We start from the raw sequence: 21,035 nt of genomic DNA, 5'->3' as shown, positions 1-21,035 counted from the left end.
CGGACAAACATCTGGACCGTGAGATGCTGATGGAGATGTTACAATGGATAAGGTTGTGGTGTGCTCGTTCTCTGAGATCGGTCAAAAACAGCAGGTATGTCCGCTTCCATTACAGGTGATGGGCTCTCACTCAGCCTGACTGGAGCGGGTAAAGAACCGGAAGTTCTGCTGTCGGAGACCTGCTTGACAATACTTGGCACGGTAACAAAAGAGGAGGAAGCAGCAGATGCGTTTGATGAGGCGGCTGATGGTTGTTTATTGAAAATCAATTTTGAGTTTAACATGTTTGTGTACCCCTGTGTGGAGATCAAGATCTGCACCAAAAATTAATTTCATTAAAGTATAACTATTTATAATAGAGACCAAAACCTCTTCCACTACAGGCAACCCAGCAGATGCAGACCCAACCAGGAGTGTTCACATTAAAAAAATGAGGGCCTAACACCAACGAAGTGGCATCTATTTCAGTAGATTAGAAGTAGTGTAATGGGGACAGACACCTCATCCACTACAGCCAACCCAGCAGATGGAGACTCAATCAGGAGTGCGCCATCCTCTCCAGTCGTTCACCATGTGTCAGACTTGTACTCTGTTGTGCTGGTGCACGAGCTGGTCTAAAAAATGTGTGAAAGGACTCACAGAAATTGCTTCTGCCACTTACACTACTGCTGCTACTAATATTTTTGCGTTGATAAATTGACGTGCCAGAGGTTGGAAGTGTAGAGCTGCAATGCACTCTGTGTGCCTCATTGCTGTCTTGGGAAAAACCTCTCTTGAGGTTGAGTAAAAACGTGTTTCGACACTCCAGCATTTGCGGGTCCCTTTCCAGGGCGGGAAGCATGTGGCAAAACTTACTCTTATAACATGGAACAGAATTGCAAGCCAGTAGACAGCACTATTTAGAATCATAACTATATGGGGATCATGTTGCAGATAGTGCAGCAAGAAGGCACTCATATCTTGGGCTCTTCCATGAGGTTCAAGCCCATGCTGTGTTGGTGGCAGGGTAATTCTGAAGCTTGTTTCCTCTGTCCCCTCCCACCAAACACGAACAGAGAGGGGATGATCATCTCTTCCTCTTCCATTTGTTCCTCGCCTCTTGCACCTTCACTAAGAATTTGTCTGGTATCACCAACCCCCCTCAATCACAATAAACCACCCTCCCTTGGCACCCTGAGATGTCCCCCAGTGTATGAAGTTAGTAACAGAAGAAAGTATTTTAGTGTGGATCAGGCCTGTATAACATAGCAGATATGCTCTAAACTATTTCAAACTGAGATGTCTTCTGCTGTATAACGTTAGGAACAGAAGAAAGTATTTTTTTTACTGTGGATGAGGCCTGTATAACATGAAATATATGCTCCAAGATATTTCAAACTCAGATCTAGCCTGCTGTATCACGTTAGTCACAACAAAAAAAATGATTTTCTTTTACTCTGCATACAGCTGAATTTTACCAACACAAAGGGAATAGGTGGACTCTGGCTAGCAACAGAAAAAATATATATATTTTTTTTTACTATGCATACAACTGAATTTCACCCCCAAAAACTGATAAGGTGGGCTACTATAGCTTGCGCTATCACATTGGCAAATTATAAAAATATACACTGCTCAAAAAAATAAAGGGAACACTTAAACAACAGAATATAACTCCAAGTAAATCAAACTTCTGTGAAATCAAACTGTCCACTTAGGAAGCAACACTGATTGACAATCAATTTCACATGCTGTTGTGTAAATGGAATAGACAATAGATGGAAATTATTGGCAATTATCAAGACACCCTCAGTAATGAAGTGGTTTTGCAGGTGGGGACCACAGACCACATCTCAGTACCAATGCTTTCTGGCTGATGTTTTGGTCACTTTTGAGTGTTGGTTGTGCTTTCACACTCGTGGTAGCATGAGACAGACTCTACAACCGACAGAAGTTGCTCAGTTAGTGCAGCTCATCCAGGATGGCACATCAATGCGAGCTGTGGCAAGAAGGCTTGCTGTGTCTGTCAGCCTAGTGTCCAGAGGCTGGAGGCGCTACCAGGAGACAGGCCAGTACACCAGGAGACGTGGAGGGGGCAGTAGGAGGGCAACAACCCAGCAGCGGGACCGCTACCTCCGCCTTTGTGCAAGGAGGAACAGGAGGAGCACTGCGAGAGCCCTGCAAAATGACCTCCAGCACGCCACAAATGTGCATGTGTCTGCACAAACGGTTAGAAACCGACTCCATGAGGGTGGTATGAGGGCCCGACGTTCACAGACGGGGGTTGTGCTCACAGCCCAACACCGTGCAGGACGCTTTGCATTTGCCACAGAACACCAGGATTGGCAAAGTCGCCACTGGCGCCCTGTGCTCTTCACAGATGAAAGCAGGTTCACACTGAGCACATGTGACAGACGTGACAGAGTCTGCAGACGCCGTGGAGAGCGATCTGCTGCCTGCAACATCCTTCAGCATGACCGGTTTGGCAGTGAGTCAGTAATGGTGTGGGTGGCATTTCCTTGGAGGGCCGCACAGCCCTCCATGTGCTCGCCAGAGGTAGCCTGACTGCCATTAAGTACCGAGGTGAGATCCTCAGAACACTTGTGAGACCATATGCTGGTGCGGTTGGCCCTGGGTTCCTCCTAATGCAGGACAATGCCAGACCTCATGTGGCTGGAGTGTGTCAGCAGTTCCTACAAGATGAAGGCATTGAAGCTATGGACTGGCCCGCCCGTTCCCCAGACCTGAATCCGATTGAGCACATCTGGGACATCATGTCTCGCTCCATCCACCAACGTCACGTTGCACCACAGACTGTCCAGAAGTTGGCGGATGCTTTAGTTCAGGTCTGGGAGGAGTTCCCACAGGAGACCATCCGCAACCTCATCAGGAGCATGCCCAGGCGTTGTAGGGAGGTCATACAGGCACGTGGAGGCCACACACAATACTGAGCCTCATTTTGACTTGTTTTAAGGACAGTACATCAAAGTTGGATCAGCCTGTAGTGTGTTTTTCCACTTTAATTTTGGGGGTGACTCCAAATCCAGGCCTCCATTGGTTAATAAATTTGATTTCCATTGATGATTTTTGTGATTTTGTTATCAGCACATTCAACTTTGTACAGAACAAAGTATTCAATGAGAATATTTCATTCATTCAGATCTAGGATGTATTATCTGAGTGTTCCCTTTATTTTTTGAGCAGTGTATTTTTGTGTTCTGCACTCCGTTCTGTATAACAGCTGAATTTCAATCCCACAAAATGAAAAGGTGTGCTAGTCTTTATTAAAGCCATGAAAAATTAAATAAAAAGTTGAATAAAATGTAACACTAAAGCCATGTTCACACAACATAAAGACTGCATTTTTTTATGCAGGTGTCCGCACCATACAACAAAATAACAATCTTATTATTGTGTGTTTGCTGAGTTTCTTTTGAGTTTTCCCCCTTAAAATGTGTTTTGGTGTAGCTGTGAATCTACATTTTTAATACTACAGAAAAACTTAGATTTTTGAGCTTAAAAATGTTTTGGTTTTTTTACAGGCTCCACATAGTCTTATATATATAAAAAAATGCATGAAATCCGCACAGTTGAGCAGCGTCTTTACTCACTGCAGGCGTAGATTTCATTAAATCACATCCACTGTACTTGGACATTTAGGCCGTGTTCAGATGTAGCATAAGTGCTGTGTTTTTTCAGCTACTTTTTTGGAACAGTCATTTTGCAGCATTTAAATAGCCAAGAAAAGTGGATGTGATTTCATGAAAACTGCTCTGTGGTCTAAAGACGCTGCTGATCTGTACGGTTATGTTTTATTTTACGTCTAGAGGCTTCTATGTGGAGCCTAACAAGAGAAGGTAACTGCAGTCTTTTTACATGCGTTTTCTAAGTGCAGAATCAAAGCTATTCTGTATTATAAAAAAAAATTAACAATGCGGCTTCACATCTGCACCAAAAAACATCAAATAAGGGGGAAAATGCATAAAAAAACTGCAGCAAATATGCAATAATCAGAGAAGATTGTTATTGTGTAGTTTGGTGTGGACATCTGCAGAAAAAAAAAAAAAATACAGTATTTATTCAACATGTGAACACGGCCTTGCAGACACAAAAAAGCCAGATGTCAAATAGTGAAGCTACATAAAGATGAGAAAGTTGAATGGACAGAAAATAAATCCATACATCCCAAGTGAAAGAAGCACGACGCACAGATGACACCATGCCAGCCTTGGCCAATCAAAAGTCACGTCGGATGAGGTAAGGTTAGTAGTGATGCATGAGCGTGTTCTCTTAACCCTCTCACAGAGCACGCTCAGGTGCTGCCCGAGTATTTTCAGCATTTATGCTCGAGCCGCCGCGGCTGCATGTGTCGCGGCTGTTAGACAGCTGTGATACATGCAGGGATTGCATGTTTGTTAGACAGCTGTGACACATGCAGGGATTGCATGTTTGTTAGACAGCTGTGACACATGCAGGGATTGCCTAACAGCCCCAGCGGCTCAAGCATAGATACCGAGCACGCCGAAAATACTCGGGCAGCACCCAAGCGTGCTCGGTGAAAGGGTAAACCGAGCACGCTCGTGCAAAACTATAGGTAAGAGAATCGTGGCCTCCTATCCAGCGTCCCATGAATTGATCCTCTCAGCTCTAGTTCCAACTGTCCCGGATACGGTGAACAGCCCCGCATAAATAAACTAGCTACTGTGAGAGAAATACGCTCTCTTCTATGCCTTCCGAACTCCAAATAAGATTTGGATTACGAGCGCTCAGGAAATCAATACAGCACAGCCTTGTATGGTGTACTAGAAAAGACTTCTGCTTTATTAGCAAATGTGGCACTTTAAATAGGGTCAGAGACAAATGAATAGTTCCCTCTGACCTATGAACCAATAGTAACCTTACTGAGTGAATAGTAATGTGAAACCTCACTGCCCATCAGTGTTACTTGATGACCATTACATAAGAGTGAAAACAAAATGGATACCACAGACAAACAAGATGGATTCTTTTCTCTCACACTACTGAATCCGTTCTACACCCGGGTGGCGAGCATCTTTATTGGTATATGGTCTCCCATGCTGGTATGCGCTGCCCCCTCCTGGTATTTGTGCTGCCCCCATCATCCTATACTGGGATGCATGGCACCCCTCATCCCCATTGCTGGTATGCATGGCATACCTCACCCCCCAATCCTGGTATGCATGACCCCCTCATCCCTATTCTGGTATGTGTGGCCCCCCTCATCCCTATTCTGGTATGTATGGCGCCCCTCGTCCCCCAATCCTGGTATGTATGGCGCCCCTCATCCCCCAATCCTGGTATGGTGCCCCTCATCCCCCAATCCTGGTATGTCTGGGGCCCCTCATCCCCCAATCCTGGTATGTATGGGCCCCTCACCCCCCAGTCCTGGTATGTGTGGCCCCCTCATCCCCCAATCCTGGTATGCATGGTACCCCACATCCCCCAATCCTGGTATGCATGGTACTCATCCCCAATCCTGGTATGCGTGGCACCCCTCTTCCCCCAATCCTGGTATGCGTGGCACCCCTCATCCCCCAATGCTGGTATGCATGGGGCCCCCCACCCCCCAATCCTGGTATGCATGGGGCCCCTCACCCCCCAATCCTGGTATGCATGGGGCCCCTCACCCCCCAATCCTGGTATGTATGGGCCCCTCATCCCCCAATCCTGGTATGTATGGGCCCCTCATCCCCCAATCCTGGTATGCATGTGGCCCCCTCACCCCCCAATCCTGGTATGCATGGGGCCCCTCTTCCCCCAATCCAGGTTTGTATGGGCCCCTCATCCCCCAATCCTGGCATGTGTGGCCCCCTCATCCAACAATCCTGGTATGTGTGGCCCCCTCATCCCCCAATCCTGGTATGTATGGCCCCCTCATCCCTTTCACGCTGTACACACATACAAAAAATAAACACTTATACTCACCTTTCTTCCCTGTGTTCCAGCGCTGCTGTGTCCTCTTCTGCCGGAGGAGTGCGGCGACGGAGTACGCGCGTGCCCCTACCGCGCTGTCCGGCGCCATTTTGCTGAAGACACACTGCAAATGTCTTCAGTAAAATGGCGCCGGATAGCGCTATGCGCCAATCCGACGCCTCACTCCTGCCCCGGTCTCCGGCGAAGAGAGAGGTGCCGCGGCAACGCTCCTCCCGGTCAGGTAAGTATATAAGTATGGCGTCGGAGAACGCGGTATGCGTTCAGTGTCTAGGCATACCCCGATCTCCGGCGCCATACACTTCTCTTACCTGTATCGGCTCCATGCGTTCTTCTGTCTAGAGCCAGACTGCGTGTCGCGCATGCACAGTCTATCGAGGCTTCAAACAGAGGAATGCTTAGCCGATTATATTATATATATATATATATATATAATTATAACACTGTCTATCAATGTACTATATTTTGTTGCTGTGGTGCTCTTTCAGTCATATTTTTCTTTTTTTTAAATCTGCAGCATGTGGTCTGAAGCACGGCAGTCACTATCTAGTAACGTACTTGCGTGTGGTCTGGGGCACGGCCGGCATTATCTAGTAACGTCCTCCTGTGTGGTCTGAGGCACGGCCGGCATTATCTAGTAACGTCCAGTCCCATGGATGTCGCTGGTCTTCATCCGACACTGTCCTCCTTCTCTGCTTCATGTGGATTACACGTCCAACGTCGGCCACACAGCCTCGGCCATCATGCTCCTGCGCAGGCACACTTCTCTGCTCTGTGCGGGGAAAGGGGAGAGAGAAGTACGCCAGCGCAGGAGTGCGATGGAAGACACTACCTGGAAGATGTAGGACACGTCATCCACTTGAAGAAAGGACAGCAATCTCAGGAAGAGGAGGCGCCGGATTAACACTAGAGAAACCCATTGGACGGGACCGCCCTGTAGGTGAGTCTAATATCAGGCTATGTGCCCACGATGCAGAAATGCTCCGGATTTTTCCTCAGCGTTTCTGCATCTACCTGGCAGAAAAAACGCATGCGGATTCCTGCCAGGGACAAGAAGAAGTGAAGCGTTCCTCACATGCATTTCCGCATGCGGGTTGTCAAGCACTTTCCAAGCGATTTTAGCATCATTTCGAAAGTGCTTGTCAACTTGGTCACACTATATAAATCCATGCAACCGGCATGGAGTTATATAGTGTGACCGAAAGAATAGTAAAAAATAAATATATACTTACCTTCGGATGTCCCCCAGTGTCCTTGTCTTGCCGGCAGACTAAAGGACCTGCCGACGTCAGTGGTCGCGTGACCCGTGACATGACTAAATGACGTCACCGCAGGTCCTTTTCGTCTACCACGATCTGCCGACAAGCCAAGACAAGGACACCGGGGGCCATCAGAAGGTAAGTGTAATATTTATTTTATGCTTTTATTTCACAGGTACTATGGTACCCGAGTCTAGAGGAGAGTCTCCTCTTCTCCAAACTCGGGTACCACCCGCACATTGAAACGCATGGAATCCGCATATACTAATCTAGTGATGCGGATTCCATGCGTTCCAATGCAAGTCAATGGCGGCGAAAACGCTGTGTTTCCGCAAAATAATTGGTAGTGCTGCAGATTTTTCCGCAATGATAATCTGCAGCGGAAATTTCCGCAGCATGTGCACAGCACATGCGGATTATCATTGGGGAACATTGCAGACCTTCTACCAAGAATTTTTGCAGCAAAATTGCCGCTGCGGAAATGCTTAAAAAACGCATAGTGGGCACACAGCCTAAGGTGTATTCTTTTACGCTATGCAGATCGGCTTGGGGACTTCTATACAGCATTCTAGGGCATACAGGTGGTGGTCGTACTTTATATGGGGAAAACCAGGTGACAGGTTTCCTTAAAGCAGGTTTTCATCTATGCAGCTTGTACAAGTGAACTTCATTGTTTCAAAAGTGGGTTACCTGTCTAAGCCATGTTATTATAGTACCTTTTACATGGTTTACACAGATGCATCATGGGCTTTTCCTGCCCTATGAGTAAAATGAAAGGCTAAAATACAATGTGGAAACTTAATCAGAGAAATGTTTTATTTACATTCAGAACAGGTTTAAAAGAAGTAAAATAACCATTACCACAGAAATCGCAAATGTTTAATTGTAGAAATATTATATAAATAACATTATGTATAGAAATAATTCTAATTTTATAAAAGTGCATTTATGGGAGGATTGTGGGTAAGGTCTTTGGCTTTGCCCCGACCCCTCGGCCTGCCTCCGGTGTCTGATGTCTCAGCGTCCTGGAACTACGATCATGATGCCTGCTTTGGATAGCAAATCAATAGCCTTGAAAAACCCAGGAATAAGGGAAGGGGCTCTTTGGGGAAATTGGTCTTGAAAACAAGGCAGCGTGGAAAAATCTATTTTGTGGCTGTAGTCGACAACGTCTCAGACCCAAGCGTTGTTGACTACGGAGAGCCACTCATCCCGGAAATAAAGGAGACGGCCACCCACCCTGAGAAACATCCCAGTTGGGAACACCGCGTCCTACCGAAGAGAATCTGCTAGATCCGGGCCTGGCAGACCAGCGCTGGTGGGTTCGTTGATGCCAGGAGGGGGCTAGCCTAAAGGAAGGTCTCTTCTTTTCCTGGTGGGCCGGAGTGTTGTCCTTTTGGTTGCTGTTCTACACTGAAAATTTCCGAAAGTATCAAAACTGGACTGTGCGTCTCTTGGGAGCAGGGCATTTGGCCCTCTGTTGCGGAAGCAAAATACTCTTACCCCCCATGGCATTAGAGATCGTCTTATCTACCTCTTCGAAAAGGCGTGAGCCCTGGAAGGTGAGGCTGGTGGACTTTTCGGAAGCTGAATCCACGTTCCATGATTTCAGCTATGAGGCCATGTGGATGGTGATGTTGCCGGCTGCCAGGGCTGAATAGGTGGCATCAAAGGGGGGGGGGGGGGCACACTCTCCTTATGGGGTCTCTGGGGGGATATAATGTTTGTAGGGGGCCATCTGCTGGGAGGCCCCCCCCCCACAAGAGTGCATCATCCACCCCCCCCCCCCCCCACAAGCATGCATCAAGCCTGCAGAATCCCCCACAAGCCCGCAGCATCCCCCCCAGAATACCTCCAGAGCCCGCAGCATGCACTCACAGAGTCCGCAGCATGCCCCCGGCAACCCCACAGAGCACCCAGAGCCCGCAGCATGCCCCCACCAGCCCCACAGAGCACCCAAAGCCCACAGCATGACCCCAGAGCCCCCACCAGGGACATAGACATGCCACCACAGCCCACAACATCCCCACAGAGCCACCACCAGCCCGCAGCATCCCTCCAGAGATCCCACCAGCCCGCAGCATGCCCCCCAAATCCCTCCAGAGCATCATCTGCCCCCCCCAGAGCCCCCACAAGCGTGCATCATCCCCCAAGAATACCACCAGAGCCTGTAGCATGCCCCCACCAGCCCCACAGAGCACCACGAGCCCGCAGCATGCCCCCAGAGCCACCACGAGCCTGCAGCGCCACCTCGAGCCCGCAGCATGCCCGCAGAGCCACCACGAGCCCGCAGCATGCCCCCATCAACCCCACAAAATGCCCCCACAAACCCACAGCATCCCCCCAGAGCCACCACCAGCCCGCAGCATGCCCCCAGAGCTCGCAGCATCCCTCCAGAGCCACCACCAGCCAGCAGCATGACCACAGAGCCCCCACCAGAGGCATAGACATGCCACCACGTCCCCAGAGCCCCCACACGCGTGCATCATCCACCCCCCCCAGAGCCCCCACACGCGTGCATCATCCACCCCCCCCCAGAGCCCCCACACGCGTGCATCATCCACCCCCCCCCAGAGCCCCCACACGCGTGCGCATCATCCACCCTCCCTAGAGCCCCCACACGCGCGCGCATCATCCACCCCCCCAGAGCCTGCACACACTTGCATCATCCACCCTCCAGAATACCCAGAGCATTCCCCCACAGAGCCCGCAGCATGCCCCCACAAACCAGCAACGTGCCCCCACAAACCAGCACTGACCTCCATCTGAAGCTTCACCGTATCACTTTCTGCATGAATCTATGGCGTCTTATGCTAAACTAGAACACGCCCATAATACAGTCAGGACACGCCCCCGGAAACGACGTCATACCTGGAAGGAGCCCATACATTCTAGCGTTTACCAGGGAGGAGGCTGCAGAGCGAGACGAGTGGTGGGTGGTGAGGCTGCTGAGTATTGGAGAGACATGGGGATGACTGAGCTCCCGGGGGGCAGCCTTAGTCCTGGGGGGGGCAGCCTTAGTCCTGGGGGGGGCAGCCTGGCTTCCAGCTGGATGTGGTTAGTTCCCTGCACTATAGAGAGCGGCTCCTAGACTGCTGTAGAGCAGCAATGGTCGGTGACGGGTCAGAGCCGGTGATTCCAGGGAGCCGCAGCCTCTCACCTGTCAGCAGTTGGGCTATAAACCAGGTTTCCAGTCACTGACAGTATGGCTGGAGCTGCGCCCATTATGCACTGTTAGAACTTGGCGATTTCTGCCATGGAAAGGAACACAGAGCGCCAGTCCTGGCCACAGGTTGTGTCTGGTACTACAGCTCCGATCTAGTGATGTGACAGGTGCTGAGCTGTAATGCCACACACAGCCTGTGCCCAGGGGTGGCGCTGTAATCCATCAGCTCTGGCTTTCTACTCTGGAACAACTTCTGTAAGGCTGAATTCACACATCTGTGCTCCACGGACCGAGGTCAGATCTGACAACCGCTGGGTCACCAGTGCTGATCTGTGATTACCTCCTAGGAATAGATGAGGCATTGATCAGGTCCGGAGAGCCGGGCCGGGTGGTCTCGTCCCACCACGGATGTGTGAATTCGTCCTTAAGTTAATATCTTAGTGTTAGAGTTCTCCTTTAGAATTTGTGTTCACATGAGTGATTTATTATAGTTTATTGTGTAACTTGCGAAAAACGTATCGATTACTAATCCTGAGTTACAGCCAGTGATAGTCTAGAGCTGCGTTCAGAGATCTGCAGGCTTCTGAGCTGAAATCTCCCAGCAGTCCTTGCTGAGATCACTATTGTTAGCGTTGCAATGTTAAGGCAGGTGCAGATAACCGTGTTTTTGGTCGGAGTGCGATCTGACAAAACATTGAATCGCACTCTGACCAGTGTTTGTCCAAGGAGAAAAATCGGACATGTGCACGGTCCCACAGTCTGTCCGAGGACGAAAATCACTATGCTTGAGTTTCATCTAATATTCCGATCACGTTCGGCCATCCAAGTTAATGAGGCCTTGGACAAGATCGCACTGCACTCAGATGACATCTGAGTGCAGTCCCATTTTTCACAGATTGACGTAATGGAGAAGATGGAGAATTTTTTTTGACCTATGACTTGTATCTTGTTTTGTGTCACTTTATGTACAGTTCTGGTCAAAAGTCTTGTGACTGATACAAATTTTGGTGTTCACTTCAGTGTTTTTAGATCTTTTAGTCAGATGTTTCTGTGGTTACTGTACTACAATTATCAGCATTTTATAAATTTTACACTTTTATTGACAAATACATCAAGATTATGGAAAGATTCAATATTCACAGTGTTGACCCTTATTTTTCAAGACTCGTTCCCTTCGGCCTGGCAGCTGGATATCGGCTGCTGGGCCAAATCCTGACTGACGACGGACAATTTTTGTCTAATCAGTGCTTGGAGCTGACTACATACATTTCTGTTTGTCCACCCGCTTTTTGAGGAGTGACCACAATCGAATTGAGATCTGGAGAGTTTACTGGCCATGAACCCAAAATGTCAATGTTACCCAGACACTTAGTTGTCAGTTTTGCCTTGTGACACATTCTCCGTCATGCTGGTATATACATTGTTAATCACCAAAAATGCTCCTGCAGTGTTCTTAGGCAAAATTGTGAGTGAGCCCACTCCCTTTTGATGATGGATAACCCCACACATGACTCGTCTCGGGGTGCTTTACTGTTTGCATAACACAGGACTCAAAGTAGCGCTCAGCTTTTCTTCTCCGGACATTCATTCTTCCATTTGTCCCTAAGGCTGCATGCCCACGTTGCGGATTACAAGCGTTTTTGATGTGGAATTTCCGCAGCGGAAACGCTTGTAAAACGCTTGGTAATCCGCACCCCATGGTCCCCAATGGGATTCCGCAAGTTCTATGCACATGCTGCGGATTTTTCCGCAGCGTTTATGCTGCGTTCAAAAATCCGCAGCATGTCAATTAATTTTGCGTTTCCGCAAGCGGAATTGCCTTTGTCCAATGCATAAAAAACGCAAGGCAATTCCGCATGTGGAAAACGCGCGATAAAAGCGAGAAAAACGCGCGATAAACGCGTGCGGAATTCCGCATGCGTTTTTCCGGGAGAGGACTTGCAGAAATGAAGCAGAAATTTTCTGCTTCTTTTCTGCAACGTGGGCACATAGCCTAAGGCTATGTGCCCACGTTGCATTTATGAAGCAGAAAATTTCTGCTGCAAAAATGCAAGTCCTCTCCCGGAAAAACGCATGCGGAATTCCGCACGTGTTTATCGCGCATTTTTCGCGCGTTTATCACGCGTTTTCCACATGCGGAATTGCCTTGCGTTTTTTATGCATTGGACAAAGGCAATTCCGCTTGCGGAAACGCAAAATTAAATGACATGCTGCAGATTTTTGAACGCGGCATAAACGCTGCAGAAAAATCCGCAGCATGTGCATAGAACTTGCGGAATCCCATTGGGGACCATGGGGTGCGGATATACATGCGTTTTTCAAGCGTTTACGCTGCGGAAATTCCACAGCATATACGCTTGAAAAATGCTACGTGGGCACACAGCCTAACAGTTTGAAGGGGGCCTTCATCCGGGAAATAACTTTACTCCAGTCCTCTGTAATCCAATCACTGTACTTTACTGCATTTTATAATCCTGTTCTTAATCTTTTTCATGGAGAAAAGTGGTTTCTTTGCTGCCCTACTTGACACCAGCACAGCCTCCAAAATCCTTCTCCTCGCGGTGTGTACAGATGCACTGACGCCTGCCTGCTGCCATTCTTGAGCAAGCTCTGCACTGGTGTTGAACCAATTCCATAGCTGAATCCTATGTAGGAGGTGATACAGGGACTTGCTGGACTTTCTTCAGAGTCCTGAAGTCTTCACAGCAAATTAACCTCCCCCTATTAAGTTATTGTTTATTATAGTGCCATTTATTACATGGAGCTTTACATGTGAAAAGGGATATACATAGCAAAAAACAAGTACAATAATCTTGAACAAAAACGAATCACCGACTGGTACAGGAGGAGAGAGGATCCTGCTCGCGAGGGCTTACAGTCTACAATGAATGGGTGAGGATACAGTAGGTGAGGGTAGAGCTGGTTGTGCAGTGGTATGATGGAGCGGTGGTTACTGCTGATTGTAGGCTTGTCAGAAGAGGTGGATCTTCAGCTTCCTTTTGAAGGTTTCCACGGTTGGCAACAGTCTGATATATTGGGGTAGAGAGTTCAAGAGTAGGGGGGATGCATGGGAGAAATCTTGCGTGCGATTGTGGGAAGAGGAGATAGGAGGGGAGTAGAGAAGGAGATCTTGTGAGGATTGAAGGTTGCGTGCAGGTAAGTACCGGGACACTAGGTCACAGTTATATGGAAGAGACAGGTTGTGGATGGCTTGGTATGTCATGGTTAGGGTTTTCAACTGGAGTCTCTGGATAATGGGGAGCCAGTGAAGGGATTGACAGAGGGGAGAGGCCGGGGAATAGCGGAGGGGGGGGGGGGGGGGGACAGGTGGATTAGTCGGGCAGCAGAGTACAGTTATCTGACAGGAGAAAACAAACTCCTTTGCCATGCTTGCCGATGGGGCGAGGGGTGTGGGAAAGGTGGAATCCAACGTATGAAAGTGCAGCTGGAGAGGCCATGTCAGAGGGGGTGAGTCAGGTACCATTGATGCCAAGGAAGGAAAGTTTGTTAGTAATGAAAAGGTCATGGATGTAGGAAAGTTTGTTGCAGACGGAGAGAGCGTTCCATAGATTTCCTGTTAGTGGGATTGGGGAAGCGGGGGATGGGTATAGGGTTAGGAAGGTTGCGGAAATTTGATAGATTGTGGATGAGAGGTATAAGTGACTGTGGGGATGTGGTGAGGAGGGCCATGATTTGGAGAGTTATCGCCAGCAGTGAGGAGGAGCAGAAGAGAGCGTGAGGTGGCTGTCTGTGTTTGGAGACAGAGGATTGTATGTTGAGGAACAGATCTGAGGAGGAGGTTAGATGGAGGGAGAGATGACCAGTTCATTACTAGGTGTAGGGATTAGAAGGGTTAGTAGAACGTGTAGGACTATAGGGGTGAGAGTGAAAACAAAGAGAAACATTTTTTACTCTGGCTGTTCAGTTACCTTCAGTTATCTTCTGGTTCAATTCTGGTCTAACTCAGTGCAGCACACTGTAAGGTGGCTGCCAGACAGGTCGTGGACGGGAGGTATGTGTCCCCGAAGTACCAAACTTCGGTGATGTAGGACATGGAGAAGCTGGCTCCAGAACACATAGTGCTGAGAGGGAGTTAATGGGCCCGGATTAAAGGACCGGGTTTTAAGAGCAGCTGAAAGAGTTGGGGGGGGGGGGGGGGGAAACAGCTGCTCATTTCCAGTCCAGGTCTTGGAAGGCCTGATTTAAGACAGCTGCGCCTGTCTCAGTGGTGCTGTGTGCTGTGCAAGGTGAGCAAACCTTGCATGTGCTGCTCAGTCTGCTGGAGGCAGAGAAAAGCACTACATTTAAACGGCTGATGCCGTGCTGTATGGACTGGTTATTTTTAGTTTTGTTCTGTTATAGCAGTGTTTCCCAAATCCCATCCCCACGGACCCCCATAGGTCATGTTTTCAGAATCTCATTAGTATTGCACAGGTGAGAGAATTCCTGATGCCTTGATGATACTTCAATCACCTGTGGAATACTAAGAAGATCCTGAAAACATGACCTGTGGGGGTCTTTGAGGATGGGGCTTGGGGAAACACTGCGTTATACCTTTTGAGTATCTATTGTATGGTGACAGAAGGTGCCAAGCCCCCCCTGCTTTGGGCAGAGGGGGGGTATGTAAGGTGGCTGCCGGACAGGTCGTGGGCGGGAGGTATGTGTCCTAGAAGTGCCAAGCTTCGGTGATGTAGGACCCAGAGAAGCAGGCTCCAGCACACATAGTGTAGGGAGTTAGTGGGCCCGGATTAAAGGGCCGAGTTTTATGAGCTGCTGAAAGAGCTGTTATGTTTTGTTTTCCTGGTTGGTTTATGGACATTTAATAAACCACCTGTTTGTTTTGGAACCTGCGGACTGCATTCCTGTGTGAACCTGCGCCTACCCAAGAGCTGATCCGTCACAACACGTATATGATGCACCGCAGACTAAATTCTTAATGATGCGATAAATGGTTGATCTAGGGGCAATCTTACAAGCTGCAATGACCTTGCCTGCAAAGCAATGATGGCTGCACATGTTTCCTTGAAGGTAATCAGAAGACAATGATTTGAAGCACCAGCCTGCTCTTGTAATTCAGTAAGCATGACTGAGTGCCATCAGCTGCCTTGTTTGTCCTCCTTTACACTTTTTACACTTTGTGGTAGGGCAGAAATTCAGTGGAAATTTGGGTTTTGTGGTTAATTTCCTTGGGAAAAAATTAATATGCATTTTTTTTTTTAACAATTCATCTGATCATTCTTCATAACAATCTACAGTTAATGCAAATTGACACAATAAAAACTGAAGCAGCAAACTTTATGAAAGCCAGAATGTGTTTCAGTCTCCAAACTTGACGACTGTGTATTATTGTGCTACCTCTTTTGTATATTATTGTGTCACCTCTTATCTTGTGTATCTCCTCTCTTTTCAGATTGTTAGCCACATGCTGCCAGGACAGAGCTTGTGGTCACAATCATGCGGCTGGTGATTCTTGATGACTATGCCCTGGCCAGCGAATGGGCAGCAAAATACATAAGTAATCGCATCGCCCAGTTCAATCCTGGACCTGACAATTACTTCACACTTGGGCTACCCACAGGTAATCTGCCTTTTATCTAACTTTATCCAGTTTTCCACGAGTTGGTTCAAGCGTTTTAGTTGTGGATTGAACTATTTTTGCACATGTGAATTATGAGAAGTCCTCACGAGTAAGTCAGATGTGTACGGCAAAGCTTCATAGAGGAGGGAGACTCCAAGTTCACTGCTGAACATCTGCTCTCTCCATGTTTCATTGCGATCTACCAGTGTCTCCGTAAGACTTGGCCATTCTCTACTGTTATATGCAAGAGTGTGCCAATTTTCCAAAAGAACAAGGAGATTGAGTAGCTCAACAGCCTCTTGCCACTGATCGGCAAACAAATTTGGAGAAAATAATTGGACAAAGCCTGAAGGACGCTGTAATGCAGGGCTTTGTTCTGGGGGATCGATGAAGACATAAGAAGTATGATCTGTGCTGAACAGTATGGATGGTAATCCAAAGCCTCCATAACCAAGCTTGGCGTGGAAGGCACTCGGGAAATAGGAGTGTGAGTTGGGGGTCTCCCAGTGGTAATACAGTTGGAATCACTGCCTTATTAATACGACGGGGAACTGCCTACACTGTCCCCGCTGCTAAAGAAAATGAATGTTCACTGCTCCCCACACCCATGAGGCGTGGGGAGCACGGAATATTCATGCTCCTTAATAGCAGCACACCATGCATACCAGGATGGGGATGAGGGGTGCCATGCATACCAGGATGGGGACCACGTATAAAAGGAAGGGGGTTGGGCATATATACCAGGATAGGGGATATTGTCAGAATTGGGTATTACCCCTATACCAGTGTCAGCAGAAGACCCCCTCCCCCTTAAAAGTGCATCATGAACACATTTTTTGATTACATTTTTTTTTTTGTTTTCCTCCTCTAAAACCTAGGTGCGTCTTATGGTCCGGTGCGTCCTATAGTCCGAAAAATACAGTTACTGCTTTTCTAATGTACTTTAATTAAAAGTTAATCTAAATTTATCTAACTGGGGTATGTTTGCATGTGTGTATATATTTGTTTTTTTTACCAACTTCCTGTTTGATAACATTTAGTTTGAAAATCCCCAGTGCATCCTGGGATATGAAGACAGACGTGATCAGGGAGCAGAGGCTGCGGTCCCTGCTGCTGCCTCTTTCCCCACCCTGAATGAAGCGTCATCAGTGATGCCTGTTTCAGGGGCTGGGCTAGTCCCTGCTACTCTGCGCATGTGTCGGTTGTCAATTCTAACTCTCAGTTGCTCAGCAGGATCTTGTCACTGTGCAATATTCTTTTTAATGCGCAGCGTCAGGGATTCCTCAGAGACGACACCGGGGAGATCACGCAATATCTCACCCTGCCGTCACGGATTTCGTCCGGAATCGCGAGCACACGATCCAGATTACTCGACAGTTCAGCAGTTTTTGGGGATTACGAATCTCAAGAATGCTACCTCCCTGAAGCTAAAATACAGTAAATGAGGGGCCAGGTGAAGAAAGCCATAGCTAATTTGGTCATGTCCCTTGGAGGTGCAATGTACCTGTTGGGTACCCTGACATCGTGCTTCCCAGGTGTTTTGTGAGCACAATACCATTCCAGGGTTTTTCAGTGGGATGTGCTACATAATGAAGTTTTTCTAAAGGGGCACTTGGAAGGGAAGATGTCCTTATCACCCCGGTCAGTAAAATCTTTATAGAGGTTAGGCTCATCCTGCCACCAATCTCGAGGGGTTCCCTGGGTACTTGGGGTCACTAGCACAATTACCACAGATGCGAGTCCCAGAGGGTGGGGAGCCTAGGGGACCTGGTCAGATATCGAAAAGGGTCTCTCCTCCAATGCAAAAGAACTTCTGGCGGTAGATAAGGCGGTGAATAATTTCTTACCTTTCCTTCAGGGCCAGAATGTAAAGATCCTCTTGGATAATCTAGTTGCGGTAGCATATGTGAACCACCAGGGGGAAACATGGTCAAGATCGCTGACGAGAGTGACAGATCATCTCATCCAGATTACAGAAAGTCACCTCCTTTCCCTGATGGCGCTCGATATAAGGGAAAAAGAAAACACCAGAGCAGATTTCCTAAGCTGCTATCCTCTGATGCAAGGGGAATGGGAACTAAATCAAGGAATTTTTACCCAAATAGCTGAAGATGGGGGGGGGACCTCCGGTCAGGTAGATCTGTTTGCCACAAAACTAAATAGGAAGACAAAGATCTTGTGTTCCCTAAATTCCCTAGCTGTGGATGCTCTCCTGATACGTTGGGATTTCAGTCTGGCGTATGCCTCCCCCCCCCCAGTTGGCTCTTCTTCTCATGATCATAAGAAAGATCAGGGAGGACAAGGCCAGCGTTCTGCTGCTCGCACCCTTTTGGCACAGGAGGCCCTGGTTCTCATGCCTGAGGAGCATGTCTATCTCCGATCCTTGGGTTCTTCCAGAGATTCCGTATCTCCTCAAGCAACTGGCCTCCACTTGACGGTGTGGAACTTGAAAGGACACTGCTAAATCAGAAAGGTTTTTCCCAAGGTTTAGTAACCATCCTGATGCACAGCAGAAAACCTGGGGTTGATGGGGGAGGGGAAGGCGCCAATAGGAAAAATCTTGGCGTTTTTACAAAAAGGTCTGAACTAGGATTATCCACCAGCACCCTTAAAGTTCAAGTTTCTGCCTTGGGTTCCCTATATAGCTGTGATCTAGCGAGTAACTACTGGGTTTCTCGGTTCATTAAGGCAGCTTTTAGATGTAGACCTATTATTAAAAGCAGCTTGGTTCCCTGGTATTTAAATTTGGTTCTAAAGGCCTTGACTAGCTCGCCGTTTGAGCTAATAGTCAGCAACCCTTAAATCCCTCTCCCTTAAGACCGCTTTGTTAATAGCTTTAACCTCGGCCAGGAGCATTAGTGACATCCAGGCCCTGTCTATGGCCTCGCCGTTTACTCAAATTCTGGATGATAGGCAGGATCTGGTCTAAAAATTACTCTCTCCCCCTAAGGTAGCCACTCGTTTCCACAGACTTCAGGAAGTCCTCCTACCCTCCTTTTGTCCAAATCCTAGTAACCAGAAAGAGGTGGAGTTACATATGTTAGAAGTGAGGAGATGTGTGGTTAGGTACCTTTCAGTTACCAGAAGCTTTAGGAAAGATAACTTGTTGTTTATATCCTACCAAGGGGCTAGAAAATGGTCTAATGTCACGAAGTCCACCATAGCTAGATGGAATAGGGAGGCCATTTCTCTAGCATATACATCTAGCGGCAAGGAAGTGCCAGGAGGGTTGAAGGCTCAGTCCACCCAGGCTGTGGCGACCTCCTGGGCTGAGAAGACAGGTGTCTTGATTAGAAGACCTATGTAAGGCTGCTACCTGGTCCTGTCCCTCTACATTCCATAGACACTATATAGGTTAGATATGGGTGTATCGGCTGACCTCACCTTTGGGAGAAGTGTTCCAGGCTGTGGTCCTTCAATAGATTACTTCATCCCTGTAATTCTCTCGTGGTCCTGTCATGGTCGACCGATAAAATCTTAAGCTACTTACCGGTAATGGGATTTTTCGGAGACCATGACAGCACCCTTACATTCCCTCCCTTCACGTTTGTGGGAGCACTCCCCTTTTATTCATTATAATCTCACACTCAATAGGTGTCGTGTGGTATGGCAATTTTGTGATTGTTTGCTGTGTTCATTAACCTGGCGGTCCTCTCAATGCTCTGTAATCCAATCTGGGGCGGGAGAGAGGTGGCGCCCTTTTAAGCCTGTAGGTTTCCTCTCCTTGGTGGGCGGATCCTCTCTCTCGTGGTACTGTAATGGTCTCTGAAAAATACCGTTACTGGTAAATAACTTACGACTATTCATTTGATGGAGCAATCAAAAAGTTGTACCCCAAAATGGTAAGTATTAAAAACGGTCTTAGAAAATTGAAACACAGCCAAACAATTTGTTTGCAAAGTTTAGAATTTTTTAAAAGCAGTAAAATGTTTTTGTTTTTTTTCTTCTGCACCATTTCACTTTATTTGGAGTTCATTACCCTTTTTTTCTATATCTTGCACAGGAAAGTGAATGGTGTCATTCAAAAATACTGTAATTTTGTACCACAAAATACACCTCAACCCTGCTGTATTGAATAGTGTCTGTGTTATTCACTATGTAATATGTTGTTGTTTTTTTATGGTATACTAATGTATAGTGACTAGTGATGATCGAGCGTGTTCTATGAACGCCTTCGGCGAGCATGCTGTCTAACAGCCGTGACACTTGCAGGCACGGCGACATTAAAAGAAATGCCGAGCATGCCAAAACATTCAGCGAGCACTCGAGCCGGAGGGGTTGATAGAACCCACTCGATCATCACTAATAGTGACCACATGCCTCTAAGGAATCTTTTTTTTACTGGTGCTTGAAGTGCAAATTTTTGTAGCGCTAATGATTAAGTAGTATGCAACTATGTGAACTGCAATTGCCATTTAATAATTTAAGGGAATCCATCAGATATACCCCTCCCTCCAATTCCCATTCATGACCATGCAGGATTTGTAAAGCAAAATCCATAAACACCTCTATATCTTTTATCTGTTGCTGCATTTCTGAGTGCTCTGGGTGTAACGGAGCACTTACCGAGCCTCAGCTTTCCAAGGTTGCTTCCCTGCCCAGCACCAGCCTTTATCTTGATTGATCGCTTACTTTCTGATTTTCCTTGCCTGGTGCCTGACGTCCCAAAACTGTGAGCTATCATTGACACTGAGGCTATGTTCCCACCATGAGCTTTCAGTGAGTTTTTGATGTTACCGATTTAAAGAAAAAAAAAACAAGTAACCAGTTTTACTTAATAGGTGCAGGAATGCTGTAGAAAATCTGCAACTCATCAAAAGCGATGGGAACGTAGCCTAAAGAGAGCAGATGCTTGATGTGGGAGATAATCTCAGGAGACAGAGACTTAACTCCTCATTTGCATGTGAACCAAAATTCTAATTATTTAGGAGTGCAGCAACAGGTAGAAGATATAAAAGTGTCCATTGGTTTAGATTTACATTTCAAAGGCCAGCATGCCCACATCTGAGGTCTAACAGATTTCCTTTTAAAATTAGTGTATTGCTTTGAACTGGAGCTATTGTTCAATCAGTAGCGCCACACACAGTCACAAGGTAGCCCT

At 47.5% G+C, this 21,035-nt stretch overlaps 1 protein-coding gene across 7 annotated transcripts in view; it reads left to right on the top strand.

Moving 5' to 3' along the window:
- The first annotated feature begins 9,865 nt into the window (after window positions 1–9,865).
- The window catches only part of LOC141161531 (translation factor Guf1, mitochondrial-like), a 78,838-nt gene continuing 67,668 nt past the window's right edge, over window positions 9,866–21,035 (top strand). For 4 of the 7 annotated variants that reach the window (XM_073646484.1, XM_073646463.1, XM_073646455.1 and 1 more), the window contains exons 1-2: window positions 9,878–10,122; window positions 15,767–15,934. The gene's annotated coding sequence lies outside the window, so the exon portion shown is untranslated. Of the gene's footprint in view, window positions 10,123–15,766; window positions 15,935–21,035 lie in introns of all 7 variants that reach the window. The other 3 variants (XM_073646493.1, XM_073646511.1, XM_073646502.1) reach the window with 3 other exon arrangements.

Source organism: Phyllobates terribilis, unplaced genomic scaffold, assembly GCF_046119375.1.
Source record: "Phyllobates terribilis strain yellow unplaced genomic scaffold, ASM4611937v1 Scaffold_1__5_contigs__length_1240528914, whole genome shotgun sequence".
NCBI lineage: Eukaryota > Metazoa > Chordata > Amphibia > Anura > Dendrobatidae > Phyllobates > Phyllobates terribilis.
This window is presented reverse-complemented; position numbering and strand designations above follow the sequence as displayed.